Here is a 12,311-nt window from a genome sequence, read left to right on the forward strand (position 1 = left end):
GGCAACACGGAAAGCGGTGCAGGAGGCTCTCCTGGCCGGAAGGAATCCTGGTGATGCTTCCTGGCCTTATAAACAGTTGGAAGGCACCGAGACCAACTCAGCCCCATGCCAGGGAAATTACAGAGCACATCCACCAAGGGATCAATGCCTGATGCCAGGTATAGCAGACAGTTTATCCCTTTTCCCCAGGAGGCGGTGCTGGGCCCATAAAGCTTACAGCAAGGCTGGCATGAGAGGGGAGGAAGGTGAGCATGGGGTAATGGGCGCTAACGTGTCTCCTCCCCCCCCTCTGCTGTCACGTCCTTTTGGGATTTAATGCACGATCTTGGTGCAGTATCTGCGCACCAGCCATGTTGCCTCTGGCTCTGCGTCACCACAGGCTCCCCAAAAACGTGGTGAAAGGCTGGACCCGGGTAGTGGGACTGGCTGGAGGCACTCGGGAAAGCAGGGAGGAGCCTGGCTGAGCAGCTCCTCTCCTCTTCAGAGTATCTCAGTGGAAAGCTGTGGACAGAAGCAGGGGCTTTGCAAAGGGCAAAACTTGTTGCCTGCAAGAGAGGAGTGTGAGCTGCTGAAGGCGAGCAGCAGGAAGAGGCAAGGAGTGGAAACCTCTCCTGCCAGCGGGAGGAAGTTTTGGCTCTAACTGGAATACCACAGGGCTCAGTATTACAGGAACCCCACATTTTTCCCATTCTTGTCTCCAATCACAGTGTCGAAGGCAGGATTTCCAACCAATGTATGACACTGGGTTAGAACCAGAGGCACAGGGCTGTTCCCCGCAGGAAAGCTGGGATTACTTACACAAATGGCAACTGGATTGTTTTTTCAATGTGTTTATGGTATCACATGAACGTGGTGGGATCTGTAAGCTAGAGACAGTAAAAGGGTTGAAATCTATTATAACACCAGGTTCAGGGACATCTGCGGTGTCTTGTCTGACTCTCGGTGCCTCTTGCTGTCTGCTGCCCCATCTCCCTTCTGACGCTGGGATTATCCTGCATCTTGGAGGAACTGCCCAGCTTGCACTTGGGTGCTATCAGATGCCCCCCTTGGCAGCTAACAGAGGCCTGTTTCTCCCTGTGGGTTATTTAATTCCGCCAACACAGTAAGGAGCCCTTCCCTTAGGGCCTTTTCATTGCCACTCGTGGGGAGCATCCCTGCAGCCCTGCAGCAGATGCTGTGTCCAGGGCACAGGGCACTGGATGGTGATGGTGCAGCAGTTCAGGGTAAGCTTCTCAGCCAATCCTCCCTGATAACTGAGAGCACCTACAAAATCATTTTGGCTCCCATGGCATGCCCTGAAATGAGTGAGATTTGAGGAGCCAGTAAATGGGAAATCAGTTCCCAACAAGCACCCGTGGGCTGCTAGGAGATGCCCTACCTCAGGGAAATATCTTTTGAGGTGATGGGCAGAGCCGGGTGGGAAGGACATAGTGCTAGGGGTGCTCATCGGTTGCATCACTGGAGGCTGAAGCAATCACATTTGCCATGGGCTCAGCTGGTGCTGACAGCTCCTGCCCCGCCAGAGGACACAATAATGTGTCTTTCGATGCCTCTGCTCATTAGACATCTCTGCAGCCTGCTGACTGTCATCTCACATACAAAAGTCTGAGCTGATGCCAACAGTGGTGCACTCTGACACGGAAATGGCCAAACTCTGGTTTTGGCATGCTTAGCTCTCTTTGATGTGCTGTCTTGCTGCTCCGAGCTTACGCACCCCAACCCATGCTATTCCCTTAGGCGGACCCCTCTTTCTCAATAGCCCTGAGAAACATCCTCCTTGTGGTGTTTCCAAAATAAAAATATGTCCTTGCTTGCTGTAAATAGCGCAGAAAATCAATTTCTCATGGTCCTGCTAGAACCAGTGTTTCTATTGCTTGAGCCTCATAAGCTCACTGGGTAAATCTCGGTGGAGAGCCCTTCTGGTCGCCCCATGGGCTGGTCCCTTCCCATGCTATTAACTTCACCCAGACCATTAGGGACCCCTTGGGAGGCTGGAGCCCTACCATCCTAGGTGCTGTGAGAAACGGCCCTTTCCTCTGGGAACTCTGGCCGCGCAAAGGAAAGATGGATGTCCCCACTTCGCAAATGGTGCAACAGCTTGGAGAGACTCATTGAACTTGAGTTGCCTCATAATTACATGTTGAACTCTCAGATATTGGTCTGGGATCCTTTTATATGGAGAGAAAGCACCTTCTCACTAAACAGTGACTGTCGGTGCCACAACAGACATCCCTAAAGACATTTAACAAATATTGGCACCTTGATGTCTGTGGTTGGGTGACTGGACCCTGTCCTCCTTGGGATTTTCACAGTGCTTGCAGTAGGACTGCTGTTTGCTTCTGTGCCACACAAGCATGGCTTTCTCATACCCCAGGCAAGTGCCCTGGCCACACGATGTAGAGGGAGACGAGAGCAAATCTTTCTTGTCCTTTCTAGCTCCCTTTCTAGTCTTGTCCAGAAGCTCTACCCGCAAACATGCACAGTTTCTCCAAATCCCTACTGATTCCAGGGGCTCAGTGTGAATAACCTGCAAGATGTTGGTTCCTCAGAGTGTGAGCATTCACCTTCTGGAAACCTCTTCCAAGGCTCTTCTCCGTTGGCTGAAGGTGTGAACACAACCTCCCTTAGTGAATTTACGCTTTTAGTGAACATACGCTTACTTATTTTTCTGATTGTATATTAGACCTTCTACCGAAAGTCCTAGAAATTTCTGCAGAAAATCCACATCCTCTATATGTTGCTCTAATCTATGCCTTTAAATAAAAGGGGGAAGTGTGTCCCTGCCTCAGACCTGTACTGGGCATGCAGATCGCCTTGGACCCCAGGTCATCGGCATCACCCAGATCTGTGGAGGAGGGAGCTTCCCCATGAGACCAGGATCAAAAAGCCCCCTCAGTCACAGCGCGAAGGAGTTTCCCAACCCGTCCCATCTCTGAAGGTAGAGCCTGAGCAGGAGTGGCAGAGATGCAGGGGCAGAGGCTGGAGGTGGTAGGAGGGAGGTGGTAGAGGAAGAGGTGGAGGGGGCTGATCTCTCTGATTGCCTGGGTGACACTAACGAACAGACAAAATGCTGGGAAAAACAAAGGGGAAAGGGGTAGCCGTGGCTCCATGCTCACATGCTTATAAAGACATGCATCTGGACAATTAAGAGATCAGCTCTTAAATAGCATCTCTACCTAGTAATCTCCAAGAGCTTTGCAAAGGAAACCAGTGTTGTCACCCCATACCCTTGGGGTGACGACCACAAAGCGGCATCTTCCAGGCCACCCATCCAGCCACCGGCAGAACAGGCCAAACAAATTGATAATCATGAACTCATACTGTACAGATATACAGCGGCAAATTGCAACTGAAAACTCAAAGCGTTTTGCCTGCCTTAATGAACCAGGGCTCACACACACTACAGGTGCACCATCACCATCCTCACAGGCACCTCTGCTCTTAGTGCTCTCCATCCCTACAGAAGGGACACTGGCTTGGCCAAGGAAAGCACAGCCCAAATCTCTGCGGGAGGGCATTGCCATCCAAGGCAGTGGCAGCTTGTGCCCCCAAGGTACTCAGGGTGCAGTTTCGTAACCAAACAAGTCCCCTGCGGTGCGTTCCTCACGGCTGAGACAGCCCCGTGATTCAGTTCCAGGCTGACACGGAGAGAAACCTGGCCAAAGAAAAAGGAGGGTATTTCCCATATGAAAATAAACCCTTATATAGGAAGATCTGCTCTGAGCTACCATGCCGCAATGAATCACCCTCCTCCCAGCCAATGGGGAAAGTGCAGGGAGAGGCAGACCTGGCATATGGAAATTTCAGCCCTTAAGTCAAATATTATTTCAAAGTTAATGACAAACAAAATCTATTTTTGCAGTGGTCTTGTTTAAAATATTTCCCCTTAATACTCTGGAAATAGCAGTAATTGAAAACGGTTCTTTGAAATGCCAGTGCATACTTCTTTAATTATATCCTGTGCTGTCTGTTTCCAATGAAAGGGCCCTATCTGTTTGCAGTTACTGATCTTATGAAAAACAGGCTTGGGACCAAGTCGAATGGAACTGAAATAAGAAACATTTCCCTTCAGAGGCATCATTTGAGCTAATTAACTTTAATCATTCCAGAAACATCTTTTTGCGATTTCTTCTCCCACATCCAAGTTGATAGGCATCCAAGGCAGGCTGGTGGGAGACGGCTGGCCCCGGGCTGTGCCAGCCCGTCCTCTCCAGGGGACAGCCACCGGTTCGGGCCTTGCTTGTACAGCCCAAGCATCCTCCAGGAGAGTGCAAGGCTGGGGAGGGAAATGCGGTCACAGCCAAGCCTGTCAGCGGGAGCTGATCAGGACTGCAAAATCACAGCCGGGTGCAAGAGGAAAAGAGACCCTCTTCTGAAGCAAAAGGTCAGGACTTTACAGGCTGTTTGAGCTGGTTGAGAGGTAGTTTTTTTCTTGGCGCAGGATGGAGCTACCGTACAAGGACCTGGGGCAGGAAAGAGTGTTTTTAAAAGCTTTCGCTCGTGATATCACAAAGAGAAAGCAATTTCAAAGTCCCTCCTAGCAAAATGAGACCTTAACCGGAGCCATCACCTTCTGTAGGTGGGCAACCAACCTTTAAGCAAGGGAGTTTTCCAGGTAGGAAGCTTGGAGGAGCTGCTAAGATGCAGCAGAGCAGCTGAGACACTGCACACATGAGCCGGAGCAGTACCAGCAAGAGCAGGTCAGGGCATGAAGCCCCAGACTGCAAAACATGACCCAGTAGGAGCGAGGTTATAATGCAGAGTCGAAGCAAAGCCCAGCAGCTGCAGCATCCGTAGTTAACATAAAGAGCATCTCAGCACTTGGGCAGGGGACTTAAATCTCAGGATTTTTGTCCCTTTGTTTTTGGGAAGACGGGGAACAGGCCATGAGCTGCTGTTGCCCCACAGGTGTGGGGTTGGTCCCTGTGTTACAGGGTGAAGGTTTCAGTTACAAATGTCCAGTCTGCAAGCAGCTAGCAGCGTGGGAGAGGTGTGCCAGCTGCATGCATGGCCTAACCCTGACCTGTCAGCTCAAGCTCAGGGAGTCGCAGGTCAGAGCTTAGCTGTGAGCAAGTGATTTAAAAAAACAAACCAACAGAGCAAGAAGGGAAGACCTTGCTGGGAAGCAGTCGCTCAGCCCCTGGGGCAAGTCCCTGCCATGCCCTCCTGCCCGCCTGCCTCCCACTCACCCCCAGGCATCGCAGCCCGGGGACCATCAGGGTATCGATGCTGGAAACAGTTGCCTTTCATCGCTCCAGGTTGCAAAAACATGACTAATCTTGGGCTGGAGAAGGGAAACGTGCCTGGGGAAGGGGAACTTTCAGCAGCAAGGCATCCACACTCGCTGGTACCTGGGGCACCATACCCTTCCCCACCAGGGAAGCCAGAGGATGGAGAAGATTTCCAGGAAGCCAGAGGAAGTAGAGGATTTCCTTCGAGGGCCCGAAGCCCACCAGAGGGAGCTGAAAGCCTGCAGAAGCCGCGCCGCATCCCCCAGGCCTGCTGCATCGGCAGCCTCTGGCCAGCGTGAGGGCTCGGCATTGCCCTGCGCCACCTGGGCTCCGGGCCAGGGCACCCCTGGAGCTCGCCTGGCACGGGGAGAGCAGCCAGAGGCACCTGCATTTGGAGATGAAGAAGGAGAGAGACGTGGGGGTGATTTACGCCTCTGTTTTGTGTAATTGCAACGTGCCCAGGAAAGCATTTCCCCACATTTGCCCGTTGCCAGACCTTCCCGCCATTGCAAAGGTGAGGGACTGCGGGCAGGGCAGGCTGCTAAAAAATCCTGCACCATCCCCATCAGCTGGTTTAAAACTGTTGGAGCAAGAGGGAGAGGAAGGCTGGGTTTGCCGTAAGGTGTTTGGAAGTTTTTGAGTAACAAAACAGTCTGAGCTGCAAAAGGTCAGATTACCCGTGTGGTTTTCAGGGGACATTGGATGCTCGTGCACCATTGTGGCTTTGGCTGTGGTGCTACATCAAAAGGATTTGCACTGCTGCTGGAGGAGATGGTAGCATGGACCGTGACACCTGTGGAAAGCAGCTCCACATGAAAAGCCAGAGCAGCTCTGGTTTAGACCAGCCCCTGTGAACTGCTCCCAGCACAATAAGGGAGAAAACCTAGGTGCCCACCAAGGCTGTGAGAAAGGAGTGCGGGGGAGAGAAATAGTATTGGGGAAGATGCTGCCCTGGAAAGCATCTCCCGGCGAGCAGCGGAGGTGAAAGCTTGTGCTCTTGCAGGATGCTTTGTCCATTAAATCTGTGTACGGTACTGCTGGGGGAACAGCAATCCAGAAGACATCCAGGGGTTAAAGGCCTGACTAATCAGCATCACAAAGATGGGACAATCAGGAATGCCAGACTGTTGCTGCAGAAGATGTCGCACTTTCAGGCTGGTGGGATGGGAGGAAATGGTATCCGCAAAAATGCATCTACTTTTGCTCCCAAAGCAGGGAAGCATTGAGGAGGCAGAGCTCTCCAGCACACCCGGGGGAAGGAGAAAGGGGAAAAGAGGGTTCAGCAGGCTCCCTGCACTTTCCACCTCTGCCACTGGCTGCAACCCACTGGCACCCCAGCACAGGGCGTCCCTGCTGTACACAGGGAGAGGTGTTTGAGGAGAGCTGCCAGGACTCCTGGTGGTCTCAGCCCCATGCCCTAATGGGCCTTAATTGCCCCAACCAGCCTCTCCTGGGCCCCCCACCCATGCACCCATTGCCATGGGCCCTGTAGCCCCATTTAAGCTCAGATTTAAGCTCAGGCAGGGGTGCTGCTCTGGCTTTCTCAGTGGCTGGTCAGTGTGTAGCTGAGTGTGTGATTGTTGTGTGGGTTCCTGCTGCAAATTCAGCTTTATCCCTGGGTACCAGTGCCAGGACAAGAGTTGTAAATGAGCCAAGAAAGCTGCAAGTGGTAATGGTAGGTGTTGGGCTTTGCTGCTCCTGCCTCGTCAAGCAGAGCTGTTTGCTGCTCTGCTGTGATTCAGGCCTCCTGCGACACTGGAAGGTAACCCTCTGTGAGCTGAGCTTGAGTCACTGTGAAGAAATTTGCCAAACAGCACAGGAAGATAAAAACATGCTCAGAAGCAAAGGAGAAGGTGAATGCAGATTCTGCAGTTCAATAGCAAGAGCAAATTCTGCTATTACAGTGCTCCAGGGTGGCTCTGAATGCCAGGAGGCACCAAGCAAGAGCTGTACTGATGTGCAAGCCAGCCAGTGAGTGCTGCTGTTGTGTCAGGCGGCAGAAACATCCTGGACTGACCCCAGGGGGAGGCTGTGGTGGGAAAACTGAGCCCTGAGGGCTGAGCTCTGCCCTGCTTGTGGCGGGCTCTGGGCTGTTTCACAGTCCAGAAGCAGGTCCAACGGGTAAGTTAATTGATGTTTTAGTCCAAATGAACTCTGTCCTGGAGGCAGCATCTTCCATCAGCTCCTTAAAACCTTTGTAGAGCACAACTGTGGGACCCTGCAGTATGACTTACTGATGGTGCAGCTCAGTTAACCTGTCTGCAAAGCTGAGGAAACCAGGCTTTACAGGGGAGAGCCAAGTGCTCTGGCAGGGCACTTTGAGACTGCAGCATGGGCAGTGTCTCTCAGTGGCATGACGGACTCGTGGCTTTCTTTGGCTGGCTGCTGAGGAGCCAGTGCGTATAAGAGGTCTGGCTTAGCACAGTCACCCTGGTGGGCTGGGGAGATGGCAACCTTGGGGCCAGAGTAGATGATCCCCCAGAAATTCCCTGCTTGGGGGCCTTGCTCAGCTCCCCAACAGGAACAGCCAGGGGTTTGGGCTGGATGCTGTGGTGGTGGAGCAGCTGTGCTATGCACCTGGGACTTCCTAGCCCTGGGTAGCTGCAGTTCAACATGTCCTGGGGCTACCTCTGCTGGGGCTTCCTCAGTGCCCTGCTGCTGTGGCTCTGCTCCCCAGGGTGCTGGGGAGTTTCTGCTCCTGCATAATTTGGGCAGTTGCTGGAGGCTGTCCCAGCTTCTGTGCTTATAGGTCACCCTGGAGCCCCAAGACAGCTTGTGTGCAAGGCAGTGGTATGGCTACTACACACACCATGCCATGGAAACCCCAGGCTGTGATGGGCATGAACATGGACTGATGCAGGAGCTGGTACGGAGGTTGCCTGTGTGGGAGAAATGTTCTTCTTGTTTATTGCTTGCTGGGGCAATTAAGAGTAGCTGCAAGAGCAGAAATGAGTGATTGTTCACTCTGCTGTCTGCTCCCTGTGCACTTGGAGAGATTTACTGACTAGTAGCAGAGGATCAGATTCCCCTGTCCCAGACCGTCTATGTGATGGAGCACTAATTATGGTTAATAGCTGTCCTGAACTAGACTTCTTTTTTTCTGGCATGACAGCAAGAATAACATGATTTAGCAATATCCCTGCAGCAAGAGGGCCAGAGACTCTTCTGAGATTGTTTCTGCAGGCTTTACACAACAGGCAGAGCAACAGCAAGCAGACAGTGGAAAAGGGCATTGGCATGAGCAGAAATCTCATTAGTCTCATTAGAACCCTATTAGTCTGGGTGCCTGGGATGGGTAAGTGAGCAGAATAGCTCATCACCTGAGCCTGGGGAGCTCTCAGGGCGAGGAAACAGCCTGGGTGACTGATGACCAAAGACTTCTCTTTTCTCTAGTTTCCCTGCTGGCCAGCAGCTTGAGCATGCATGGAAGAGACCTGCCTGCTGGACGGCGTGAAGGAAGGGAAGAGTCCTCCACCCAAAAGCTGCTAACTCCTATTCTGCAGATGTACAGTGTGTGAGGGGGAGGGGGAATAAGTATGTAGCTGCATGGCTTTTGCATGTGACGTGGAGGTGTGTAGGCTAGAAAGGACAAGGGTGCTGGGAGAGGGGGTGCATTGCACCCACTGCTGAGAGGCAGTTTGCATTTCACCGCGCACCAGAAAGTTTGGTGCATTCATTTTGAAAACAGCCCGATCGCCAGGACTGCTTCAGAACAGGGCGTGGGGAATACAAAAGGGTTGCAGGCACAAAGGTAAGCAGAATAGATAATAGGAGCATAAAGATACTGTGGCAAGAGGGACATTGATCTGAATATGTGGTATGGTGAAGCTGAGCGAGGCATCAGGTTTTTCAGCCCAGCTACCCAGCAGCTTGTGAGGCTCTGGGTGCTCATGGTCTGGAGGCCGAAGCAGGCAGCCCTGGCACTCAGGACCCCTGGGCTCGGTGCTGGGTGCTTTCTCCTCCACCTGTGTCATTAGAGTATGAAATGGGAATGAGAGCAGAGCCACTTTTGAAAGCAAGTCGGAGGCGTGCAGCTCTGAGCAATGCACAAAGGCAGCTCTCCGCTTGCCCTGCCTGGCGACTGTTTTCCGCCCTGAAGGGTGCCGGGATCTCCAAGGTACCTGTTGACTCAGAGTTTCTCCTAGGTTGCCTGGCACAGAAGTGAGATAAACTGGTTTGTACATCTGAAACCGGTGCCATTTTAAGCAGCTGGACACTTTTTGTTTTATATGTGTTAATTTGGGTATGTGGAAGCTGTAAATCTTTTCCTCCTGACAGGAGGATACTGCTGCCTTAGTAAAGCTTTATCCAAGCCAGCTTTACAGTAGCCTGTGTGCGGGTGGGAAAGATAGTTGGTGGGAAATTGGAACTTCAGGCTTTTCTTTAAGGTGTAGGTAGGTCAAGCTTTCCAGCTTTCCCTACAATAGGTATGAAGGCTAAAATTTTACATTTTAGAGAAAGTTGATAGTTCTCTTGACAACTTGACCCCACAAGTCTGGGCCTGAAGTATCCTTTGAGCAGCTGTGCTGAAGGCTGGGGTGGGGGGCACCTCTCCCCGGTGCTGGACCATTTTCCATTGTTTGAGGTTCTCTCCTCTCTTTGGTCCAAAATCACCTGCAAATGAAGCATTAAGTACCCATTTGCCAACACTGAAATGTGTGGGTTTGCTTTTAATGGCCTGAAGGCAGTTGGCTTTTGCTGGCTCCCACTGCAGGCAGCTCTGGGTGCAGTCTTTGCCCTTTTCCTGCAGTTGGGGGTGGGGTGTGAAGGAGATAGATATAGATATATATTTTAATGTTGTGCTGTCTGTATGATCTTGAATCCTTGGGGTGAGCAAGCCTGAGTCCTCCAGGAGATGCTAGCACCCTTGGTCCATCTCCAGGCTGGGGATGGACAGACAGGGATATGATCCCCAAGCCACCTCAGCCCTCTGAGAAATGAGGAGTGCCTGTGGGGTCTGCCCAGCCCCCCTCTGCCTGCTGTGCTTGCGTGCTGCTACGAGTGGGCTGCAGGCTGGTCACCTCCACAAGGGCTTGCATAATTTCACTCTTGGCGTCCCTGGCGAATGATAGTGTCGGTAACAAATTTCTGTGCAGAGAGGAGAACTCAGTAAAACCCCTCAGCTGGAGCTCTGGCCTCTGCTGTCGACAGCCACTGCTAGCAGAGCTGTGGTTTTGTCCCTAGCAGCACCTGGAGACCATCCTCTGAGCCTGTCCTTGGGGATGGAATAGCCCTTCAAAGAAAAGGGACATTGTGGTCTTCAGGTGGGTTTCTCATAGCAATTAACAGCCCTAAGGCCATGATGATGCAACCTGATTCCTCGCTGCTGGGGATCAGCTGTGGCCTACAAGAGAAATGGGAGCTCAGGCAGCCTGAGCTCCCAGGGCTTGGAGTAGTGAGGCCCTGGGAAAGCTGAGCACAAGGGCCTGGCTGTGTATTTTATTCCTGCTCTGCTCTTGAAAAAGCAGCTGACCCAGAACTGAAACAGTCTGCTTGCAAGAGTCCCCCTTGTCTGGCTCCTGGGAACTGTCTCATCCTGGTAAGTACGTGGCAGCTGGGCCTTGGTGGACAGTGGGGCTGTGAGGAGGGCTTGCAAACCCCCTATTTGCACAGACCTCTACCTGGGTCTTGGCACAGCTGGGAAATTGCTATATGTGACTTTTTTGTGAGGGACTGGAAGAGATGGGAGAGGGGGAACAATTGCCCATGTGCAAAAGTAGTACTGGTGGTCCCAGGCTTGATTAGCCTTTTTTGGAGCCTTCATCCCATTGAAAGGCAGCAGAACTTGCTCCTAAACCCTTAGGAAAACTTATCCACCAAAGCAGCAAGGAGTTCCTTGTCCCTCCACTAGGCACTCGAGCAAAATGCACTGGTTCAAGTCACGGATGGCAACTTTGTCCATGCTGCCAAGCCTTCCTGGGGCTGGAAGGCATGAGAGGTGAGGACAGGCATATCTCAAAGGTTTCTCTGCCTGGTTTGTCACTAGCATCCTGCTCCAGGGTAGTCATACCAGCCACCTGCTGCATAGGTATGTTGCTCCCATGGACAAAAGAGGAAAAAACATGCTTAATTAGCAGGAATTGTATGTTTAAATCAACAAAACCTGTTCCAGATAGGTGTGGCCACAAAGTGTCACATAGCAGTTTTTGTGCTAGCTGAGCTTGACTGTGTCCTGTTTGCTGAACTTGTACTTGTTCCTTCTGCTGCTGCTTCCCAGTTTGAAAGGTGAAGCTTATGGGGGTGGGGAGAAAAGCAGCTCAAATCCTGCGCTCCCAGCTTGGGATCTCACCAAGGCTTGGGGCTCCAAGCAAGGCTGGCCTTGCACACAGGTGATGGAGGAGAGCCCTTCTTCCAGAGGTTCCTGACAAAATAAGGGCAGGGTAAGGGTAGAGAAGCAGCCAGCAGGAGGAGGTTATCTTAAGATCATTTGTCAGGGAAGAGTAAGACATGAAACAATCCCAGGACAGCTGCATTTGAGACTAGATGTTTACTGTCTATATCTGTAGCGCCTCCAGCCTCTGCAGAGGTGCAGCAGGGGCTATGAGAGCTGGTGGCAGCCCTCTGCTGCACTGAGGCCCTGCAGCACGGGCTGGGGCGTCTTTGCCTGTGGAGTAGCCAAGGTGTCTGACATATGTGTCCTTGTGTGCCTTTACACCTGCCAGGTTATGCAAGAGCTAGAACAGAGGCCAGGTAAATACTCAGTTGCATTTGTGCCAGGTGGTTGCCCAAGAGAAGAACAAACCCAGGTAGTCTCGGGTGCTGTGCTGCTGTCCTAAACTGAGCTGCCTTGGGGGGGGGGGGGGGGGGCGGCTGCTTTGGAGATGGGGCTTTAAGTATGAGAGAGGGAGTCAGGCAGCTGGGGGTTTCCAGCGGTGTCTCACCTGATGCTCTTGGCTCTTTTGGGGTGCTCTTGAGAACTGGCCTGCCTCCATAGGAGGTCTACAAGTTACCCAGTATGAGATAACTGGGGGGTGGTGAGAGATGGGGATCTAAGGAGAGCTTTTCTCTTGGAAAGAGTTGCCTTTAGCATGGATGCAGTGAGAGGTGTTTCTCCTATTGCAATCACTATAGCTAAGGAAG

This window comes from Struthio camelus, chromosome 8, assembly GCF_040807025.1.
Source record: "Struthio camelus isolate bStrCam1 chromosome 8, bStrCam1.hap1, whole genome shotgun sequence".
Classification (NCBI taxonomy): Eukaryota; Metazoa; Chordata; class Aves; order Struthioniformes; family Struthionidae; genus Struthio; species Struthio camelus.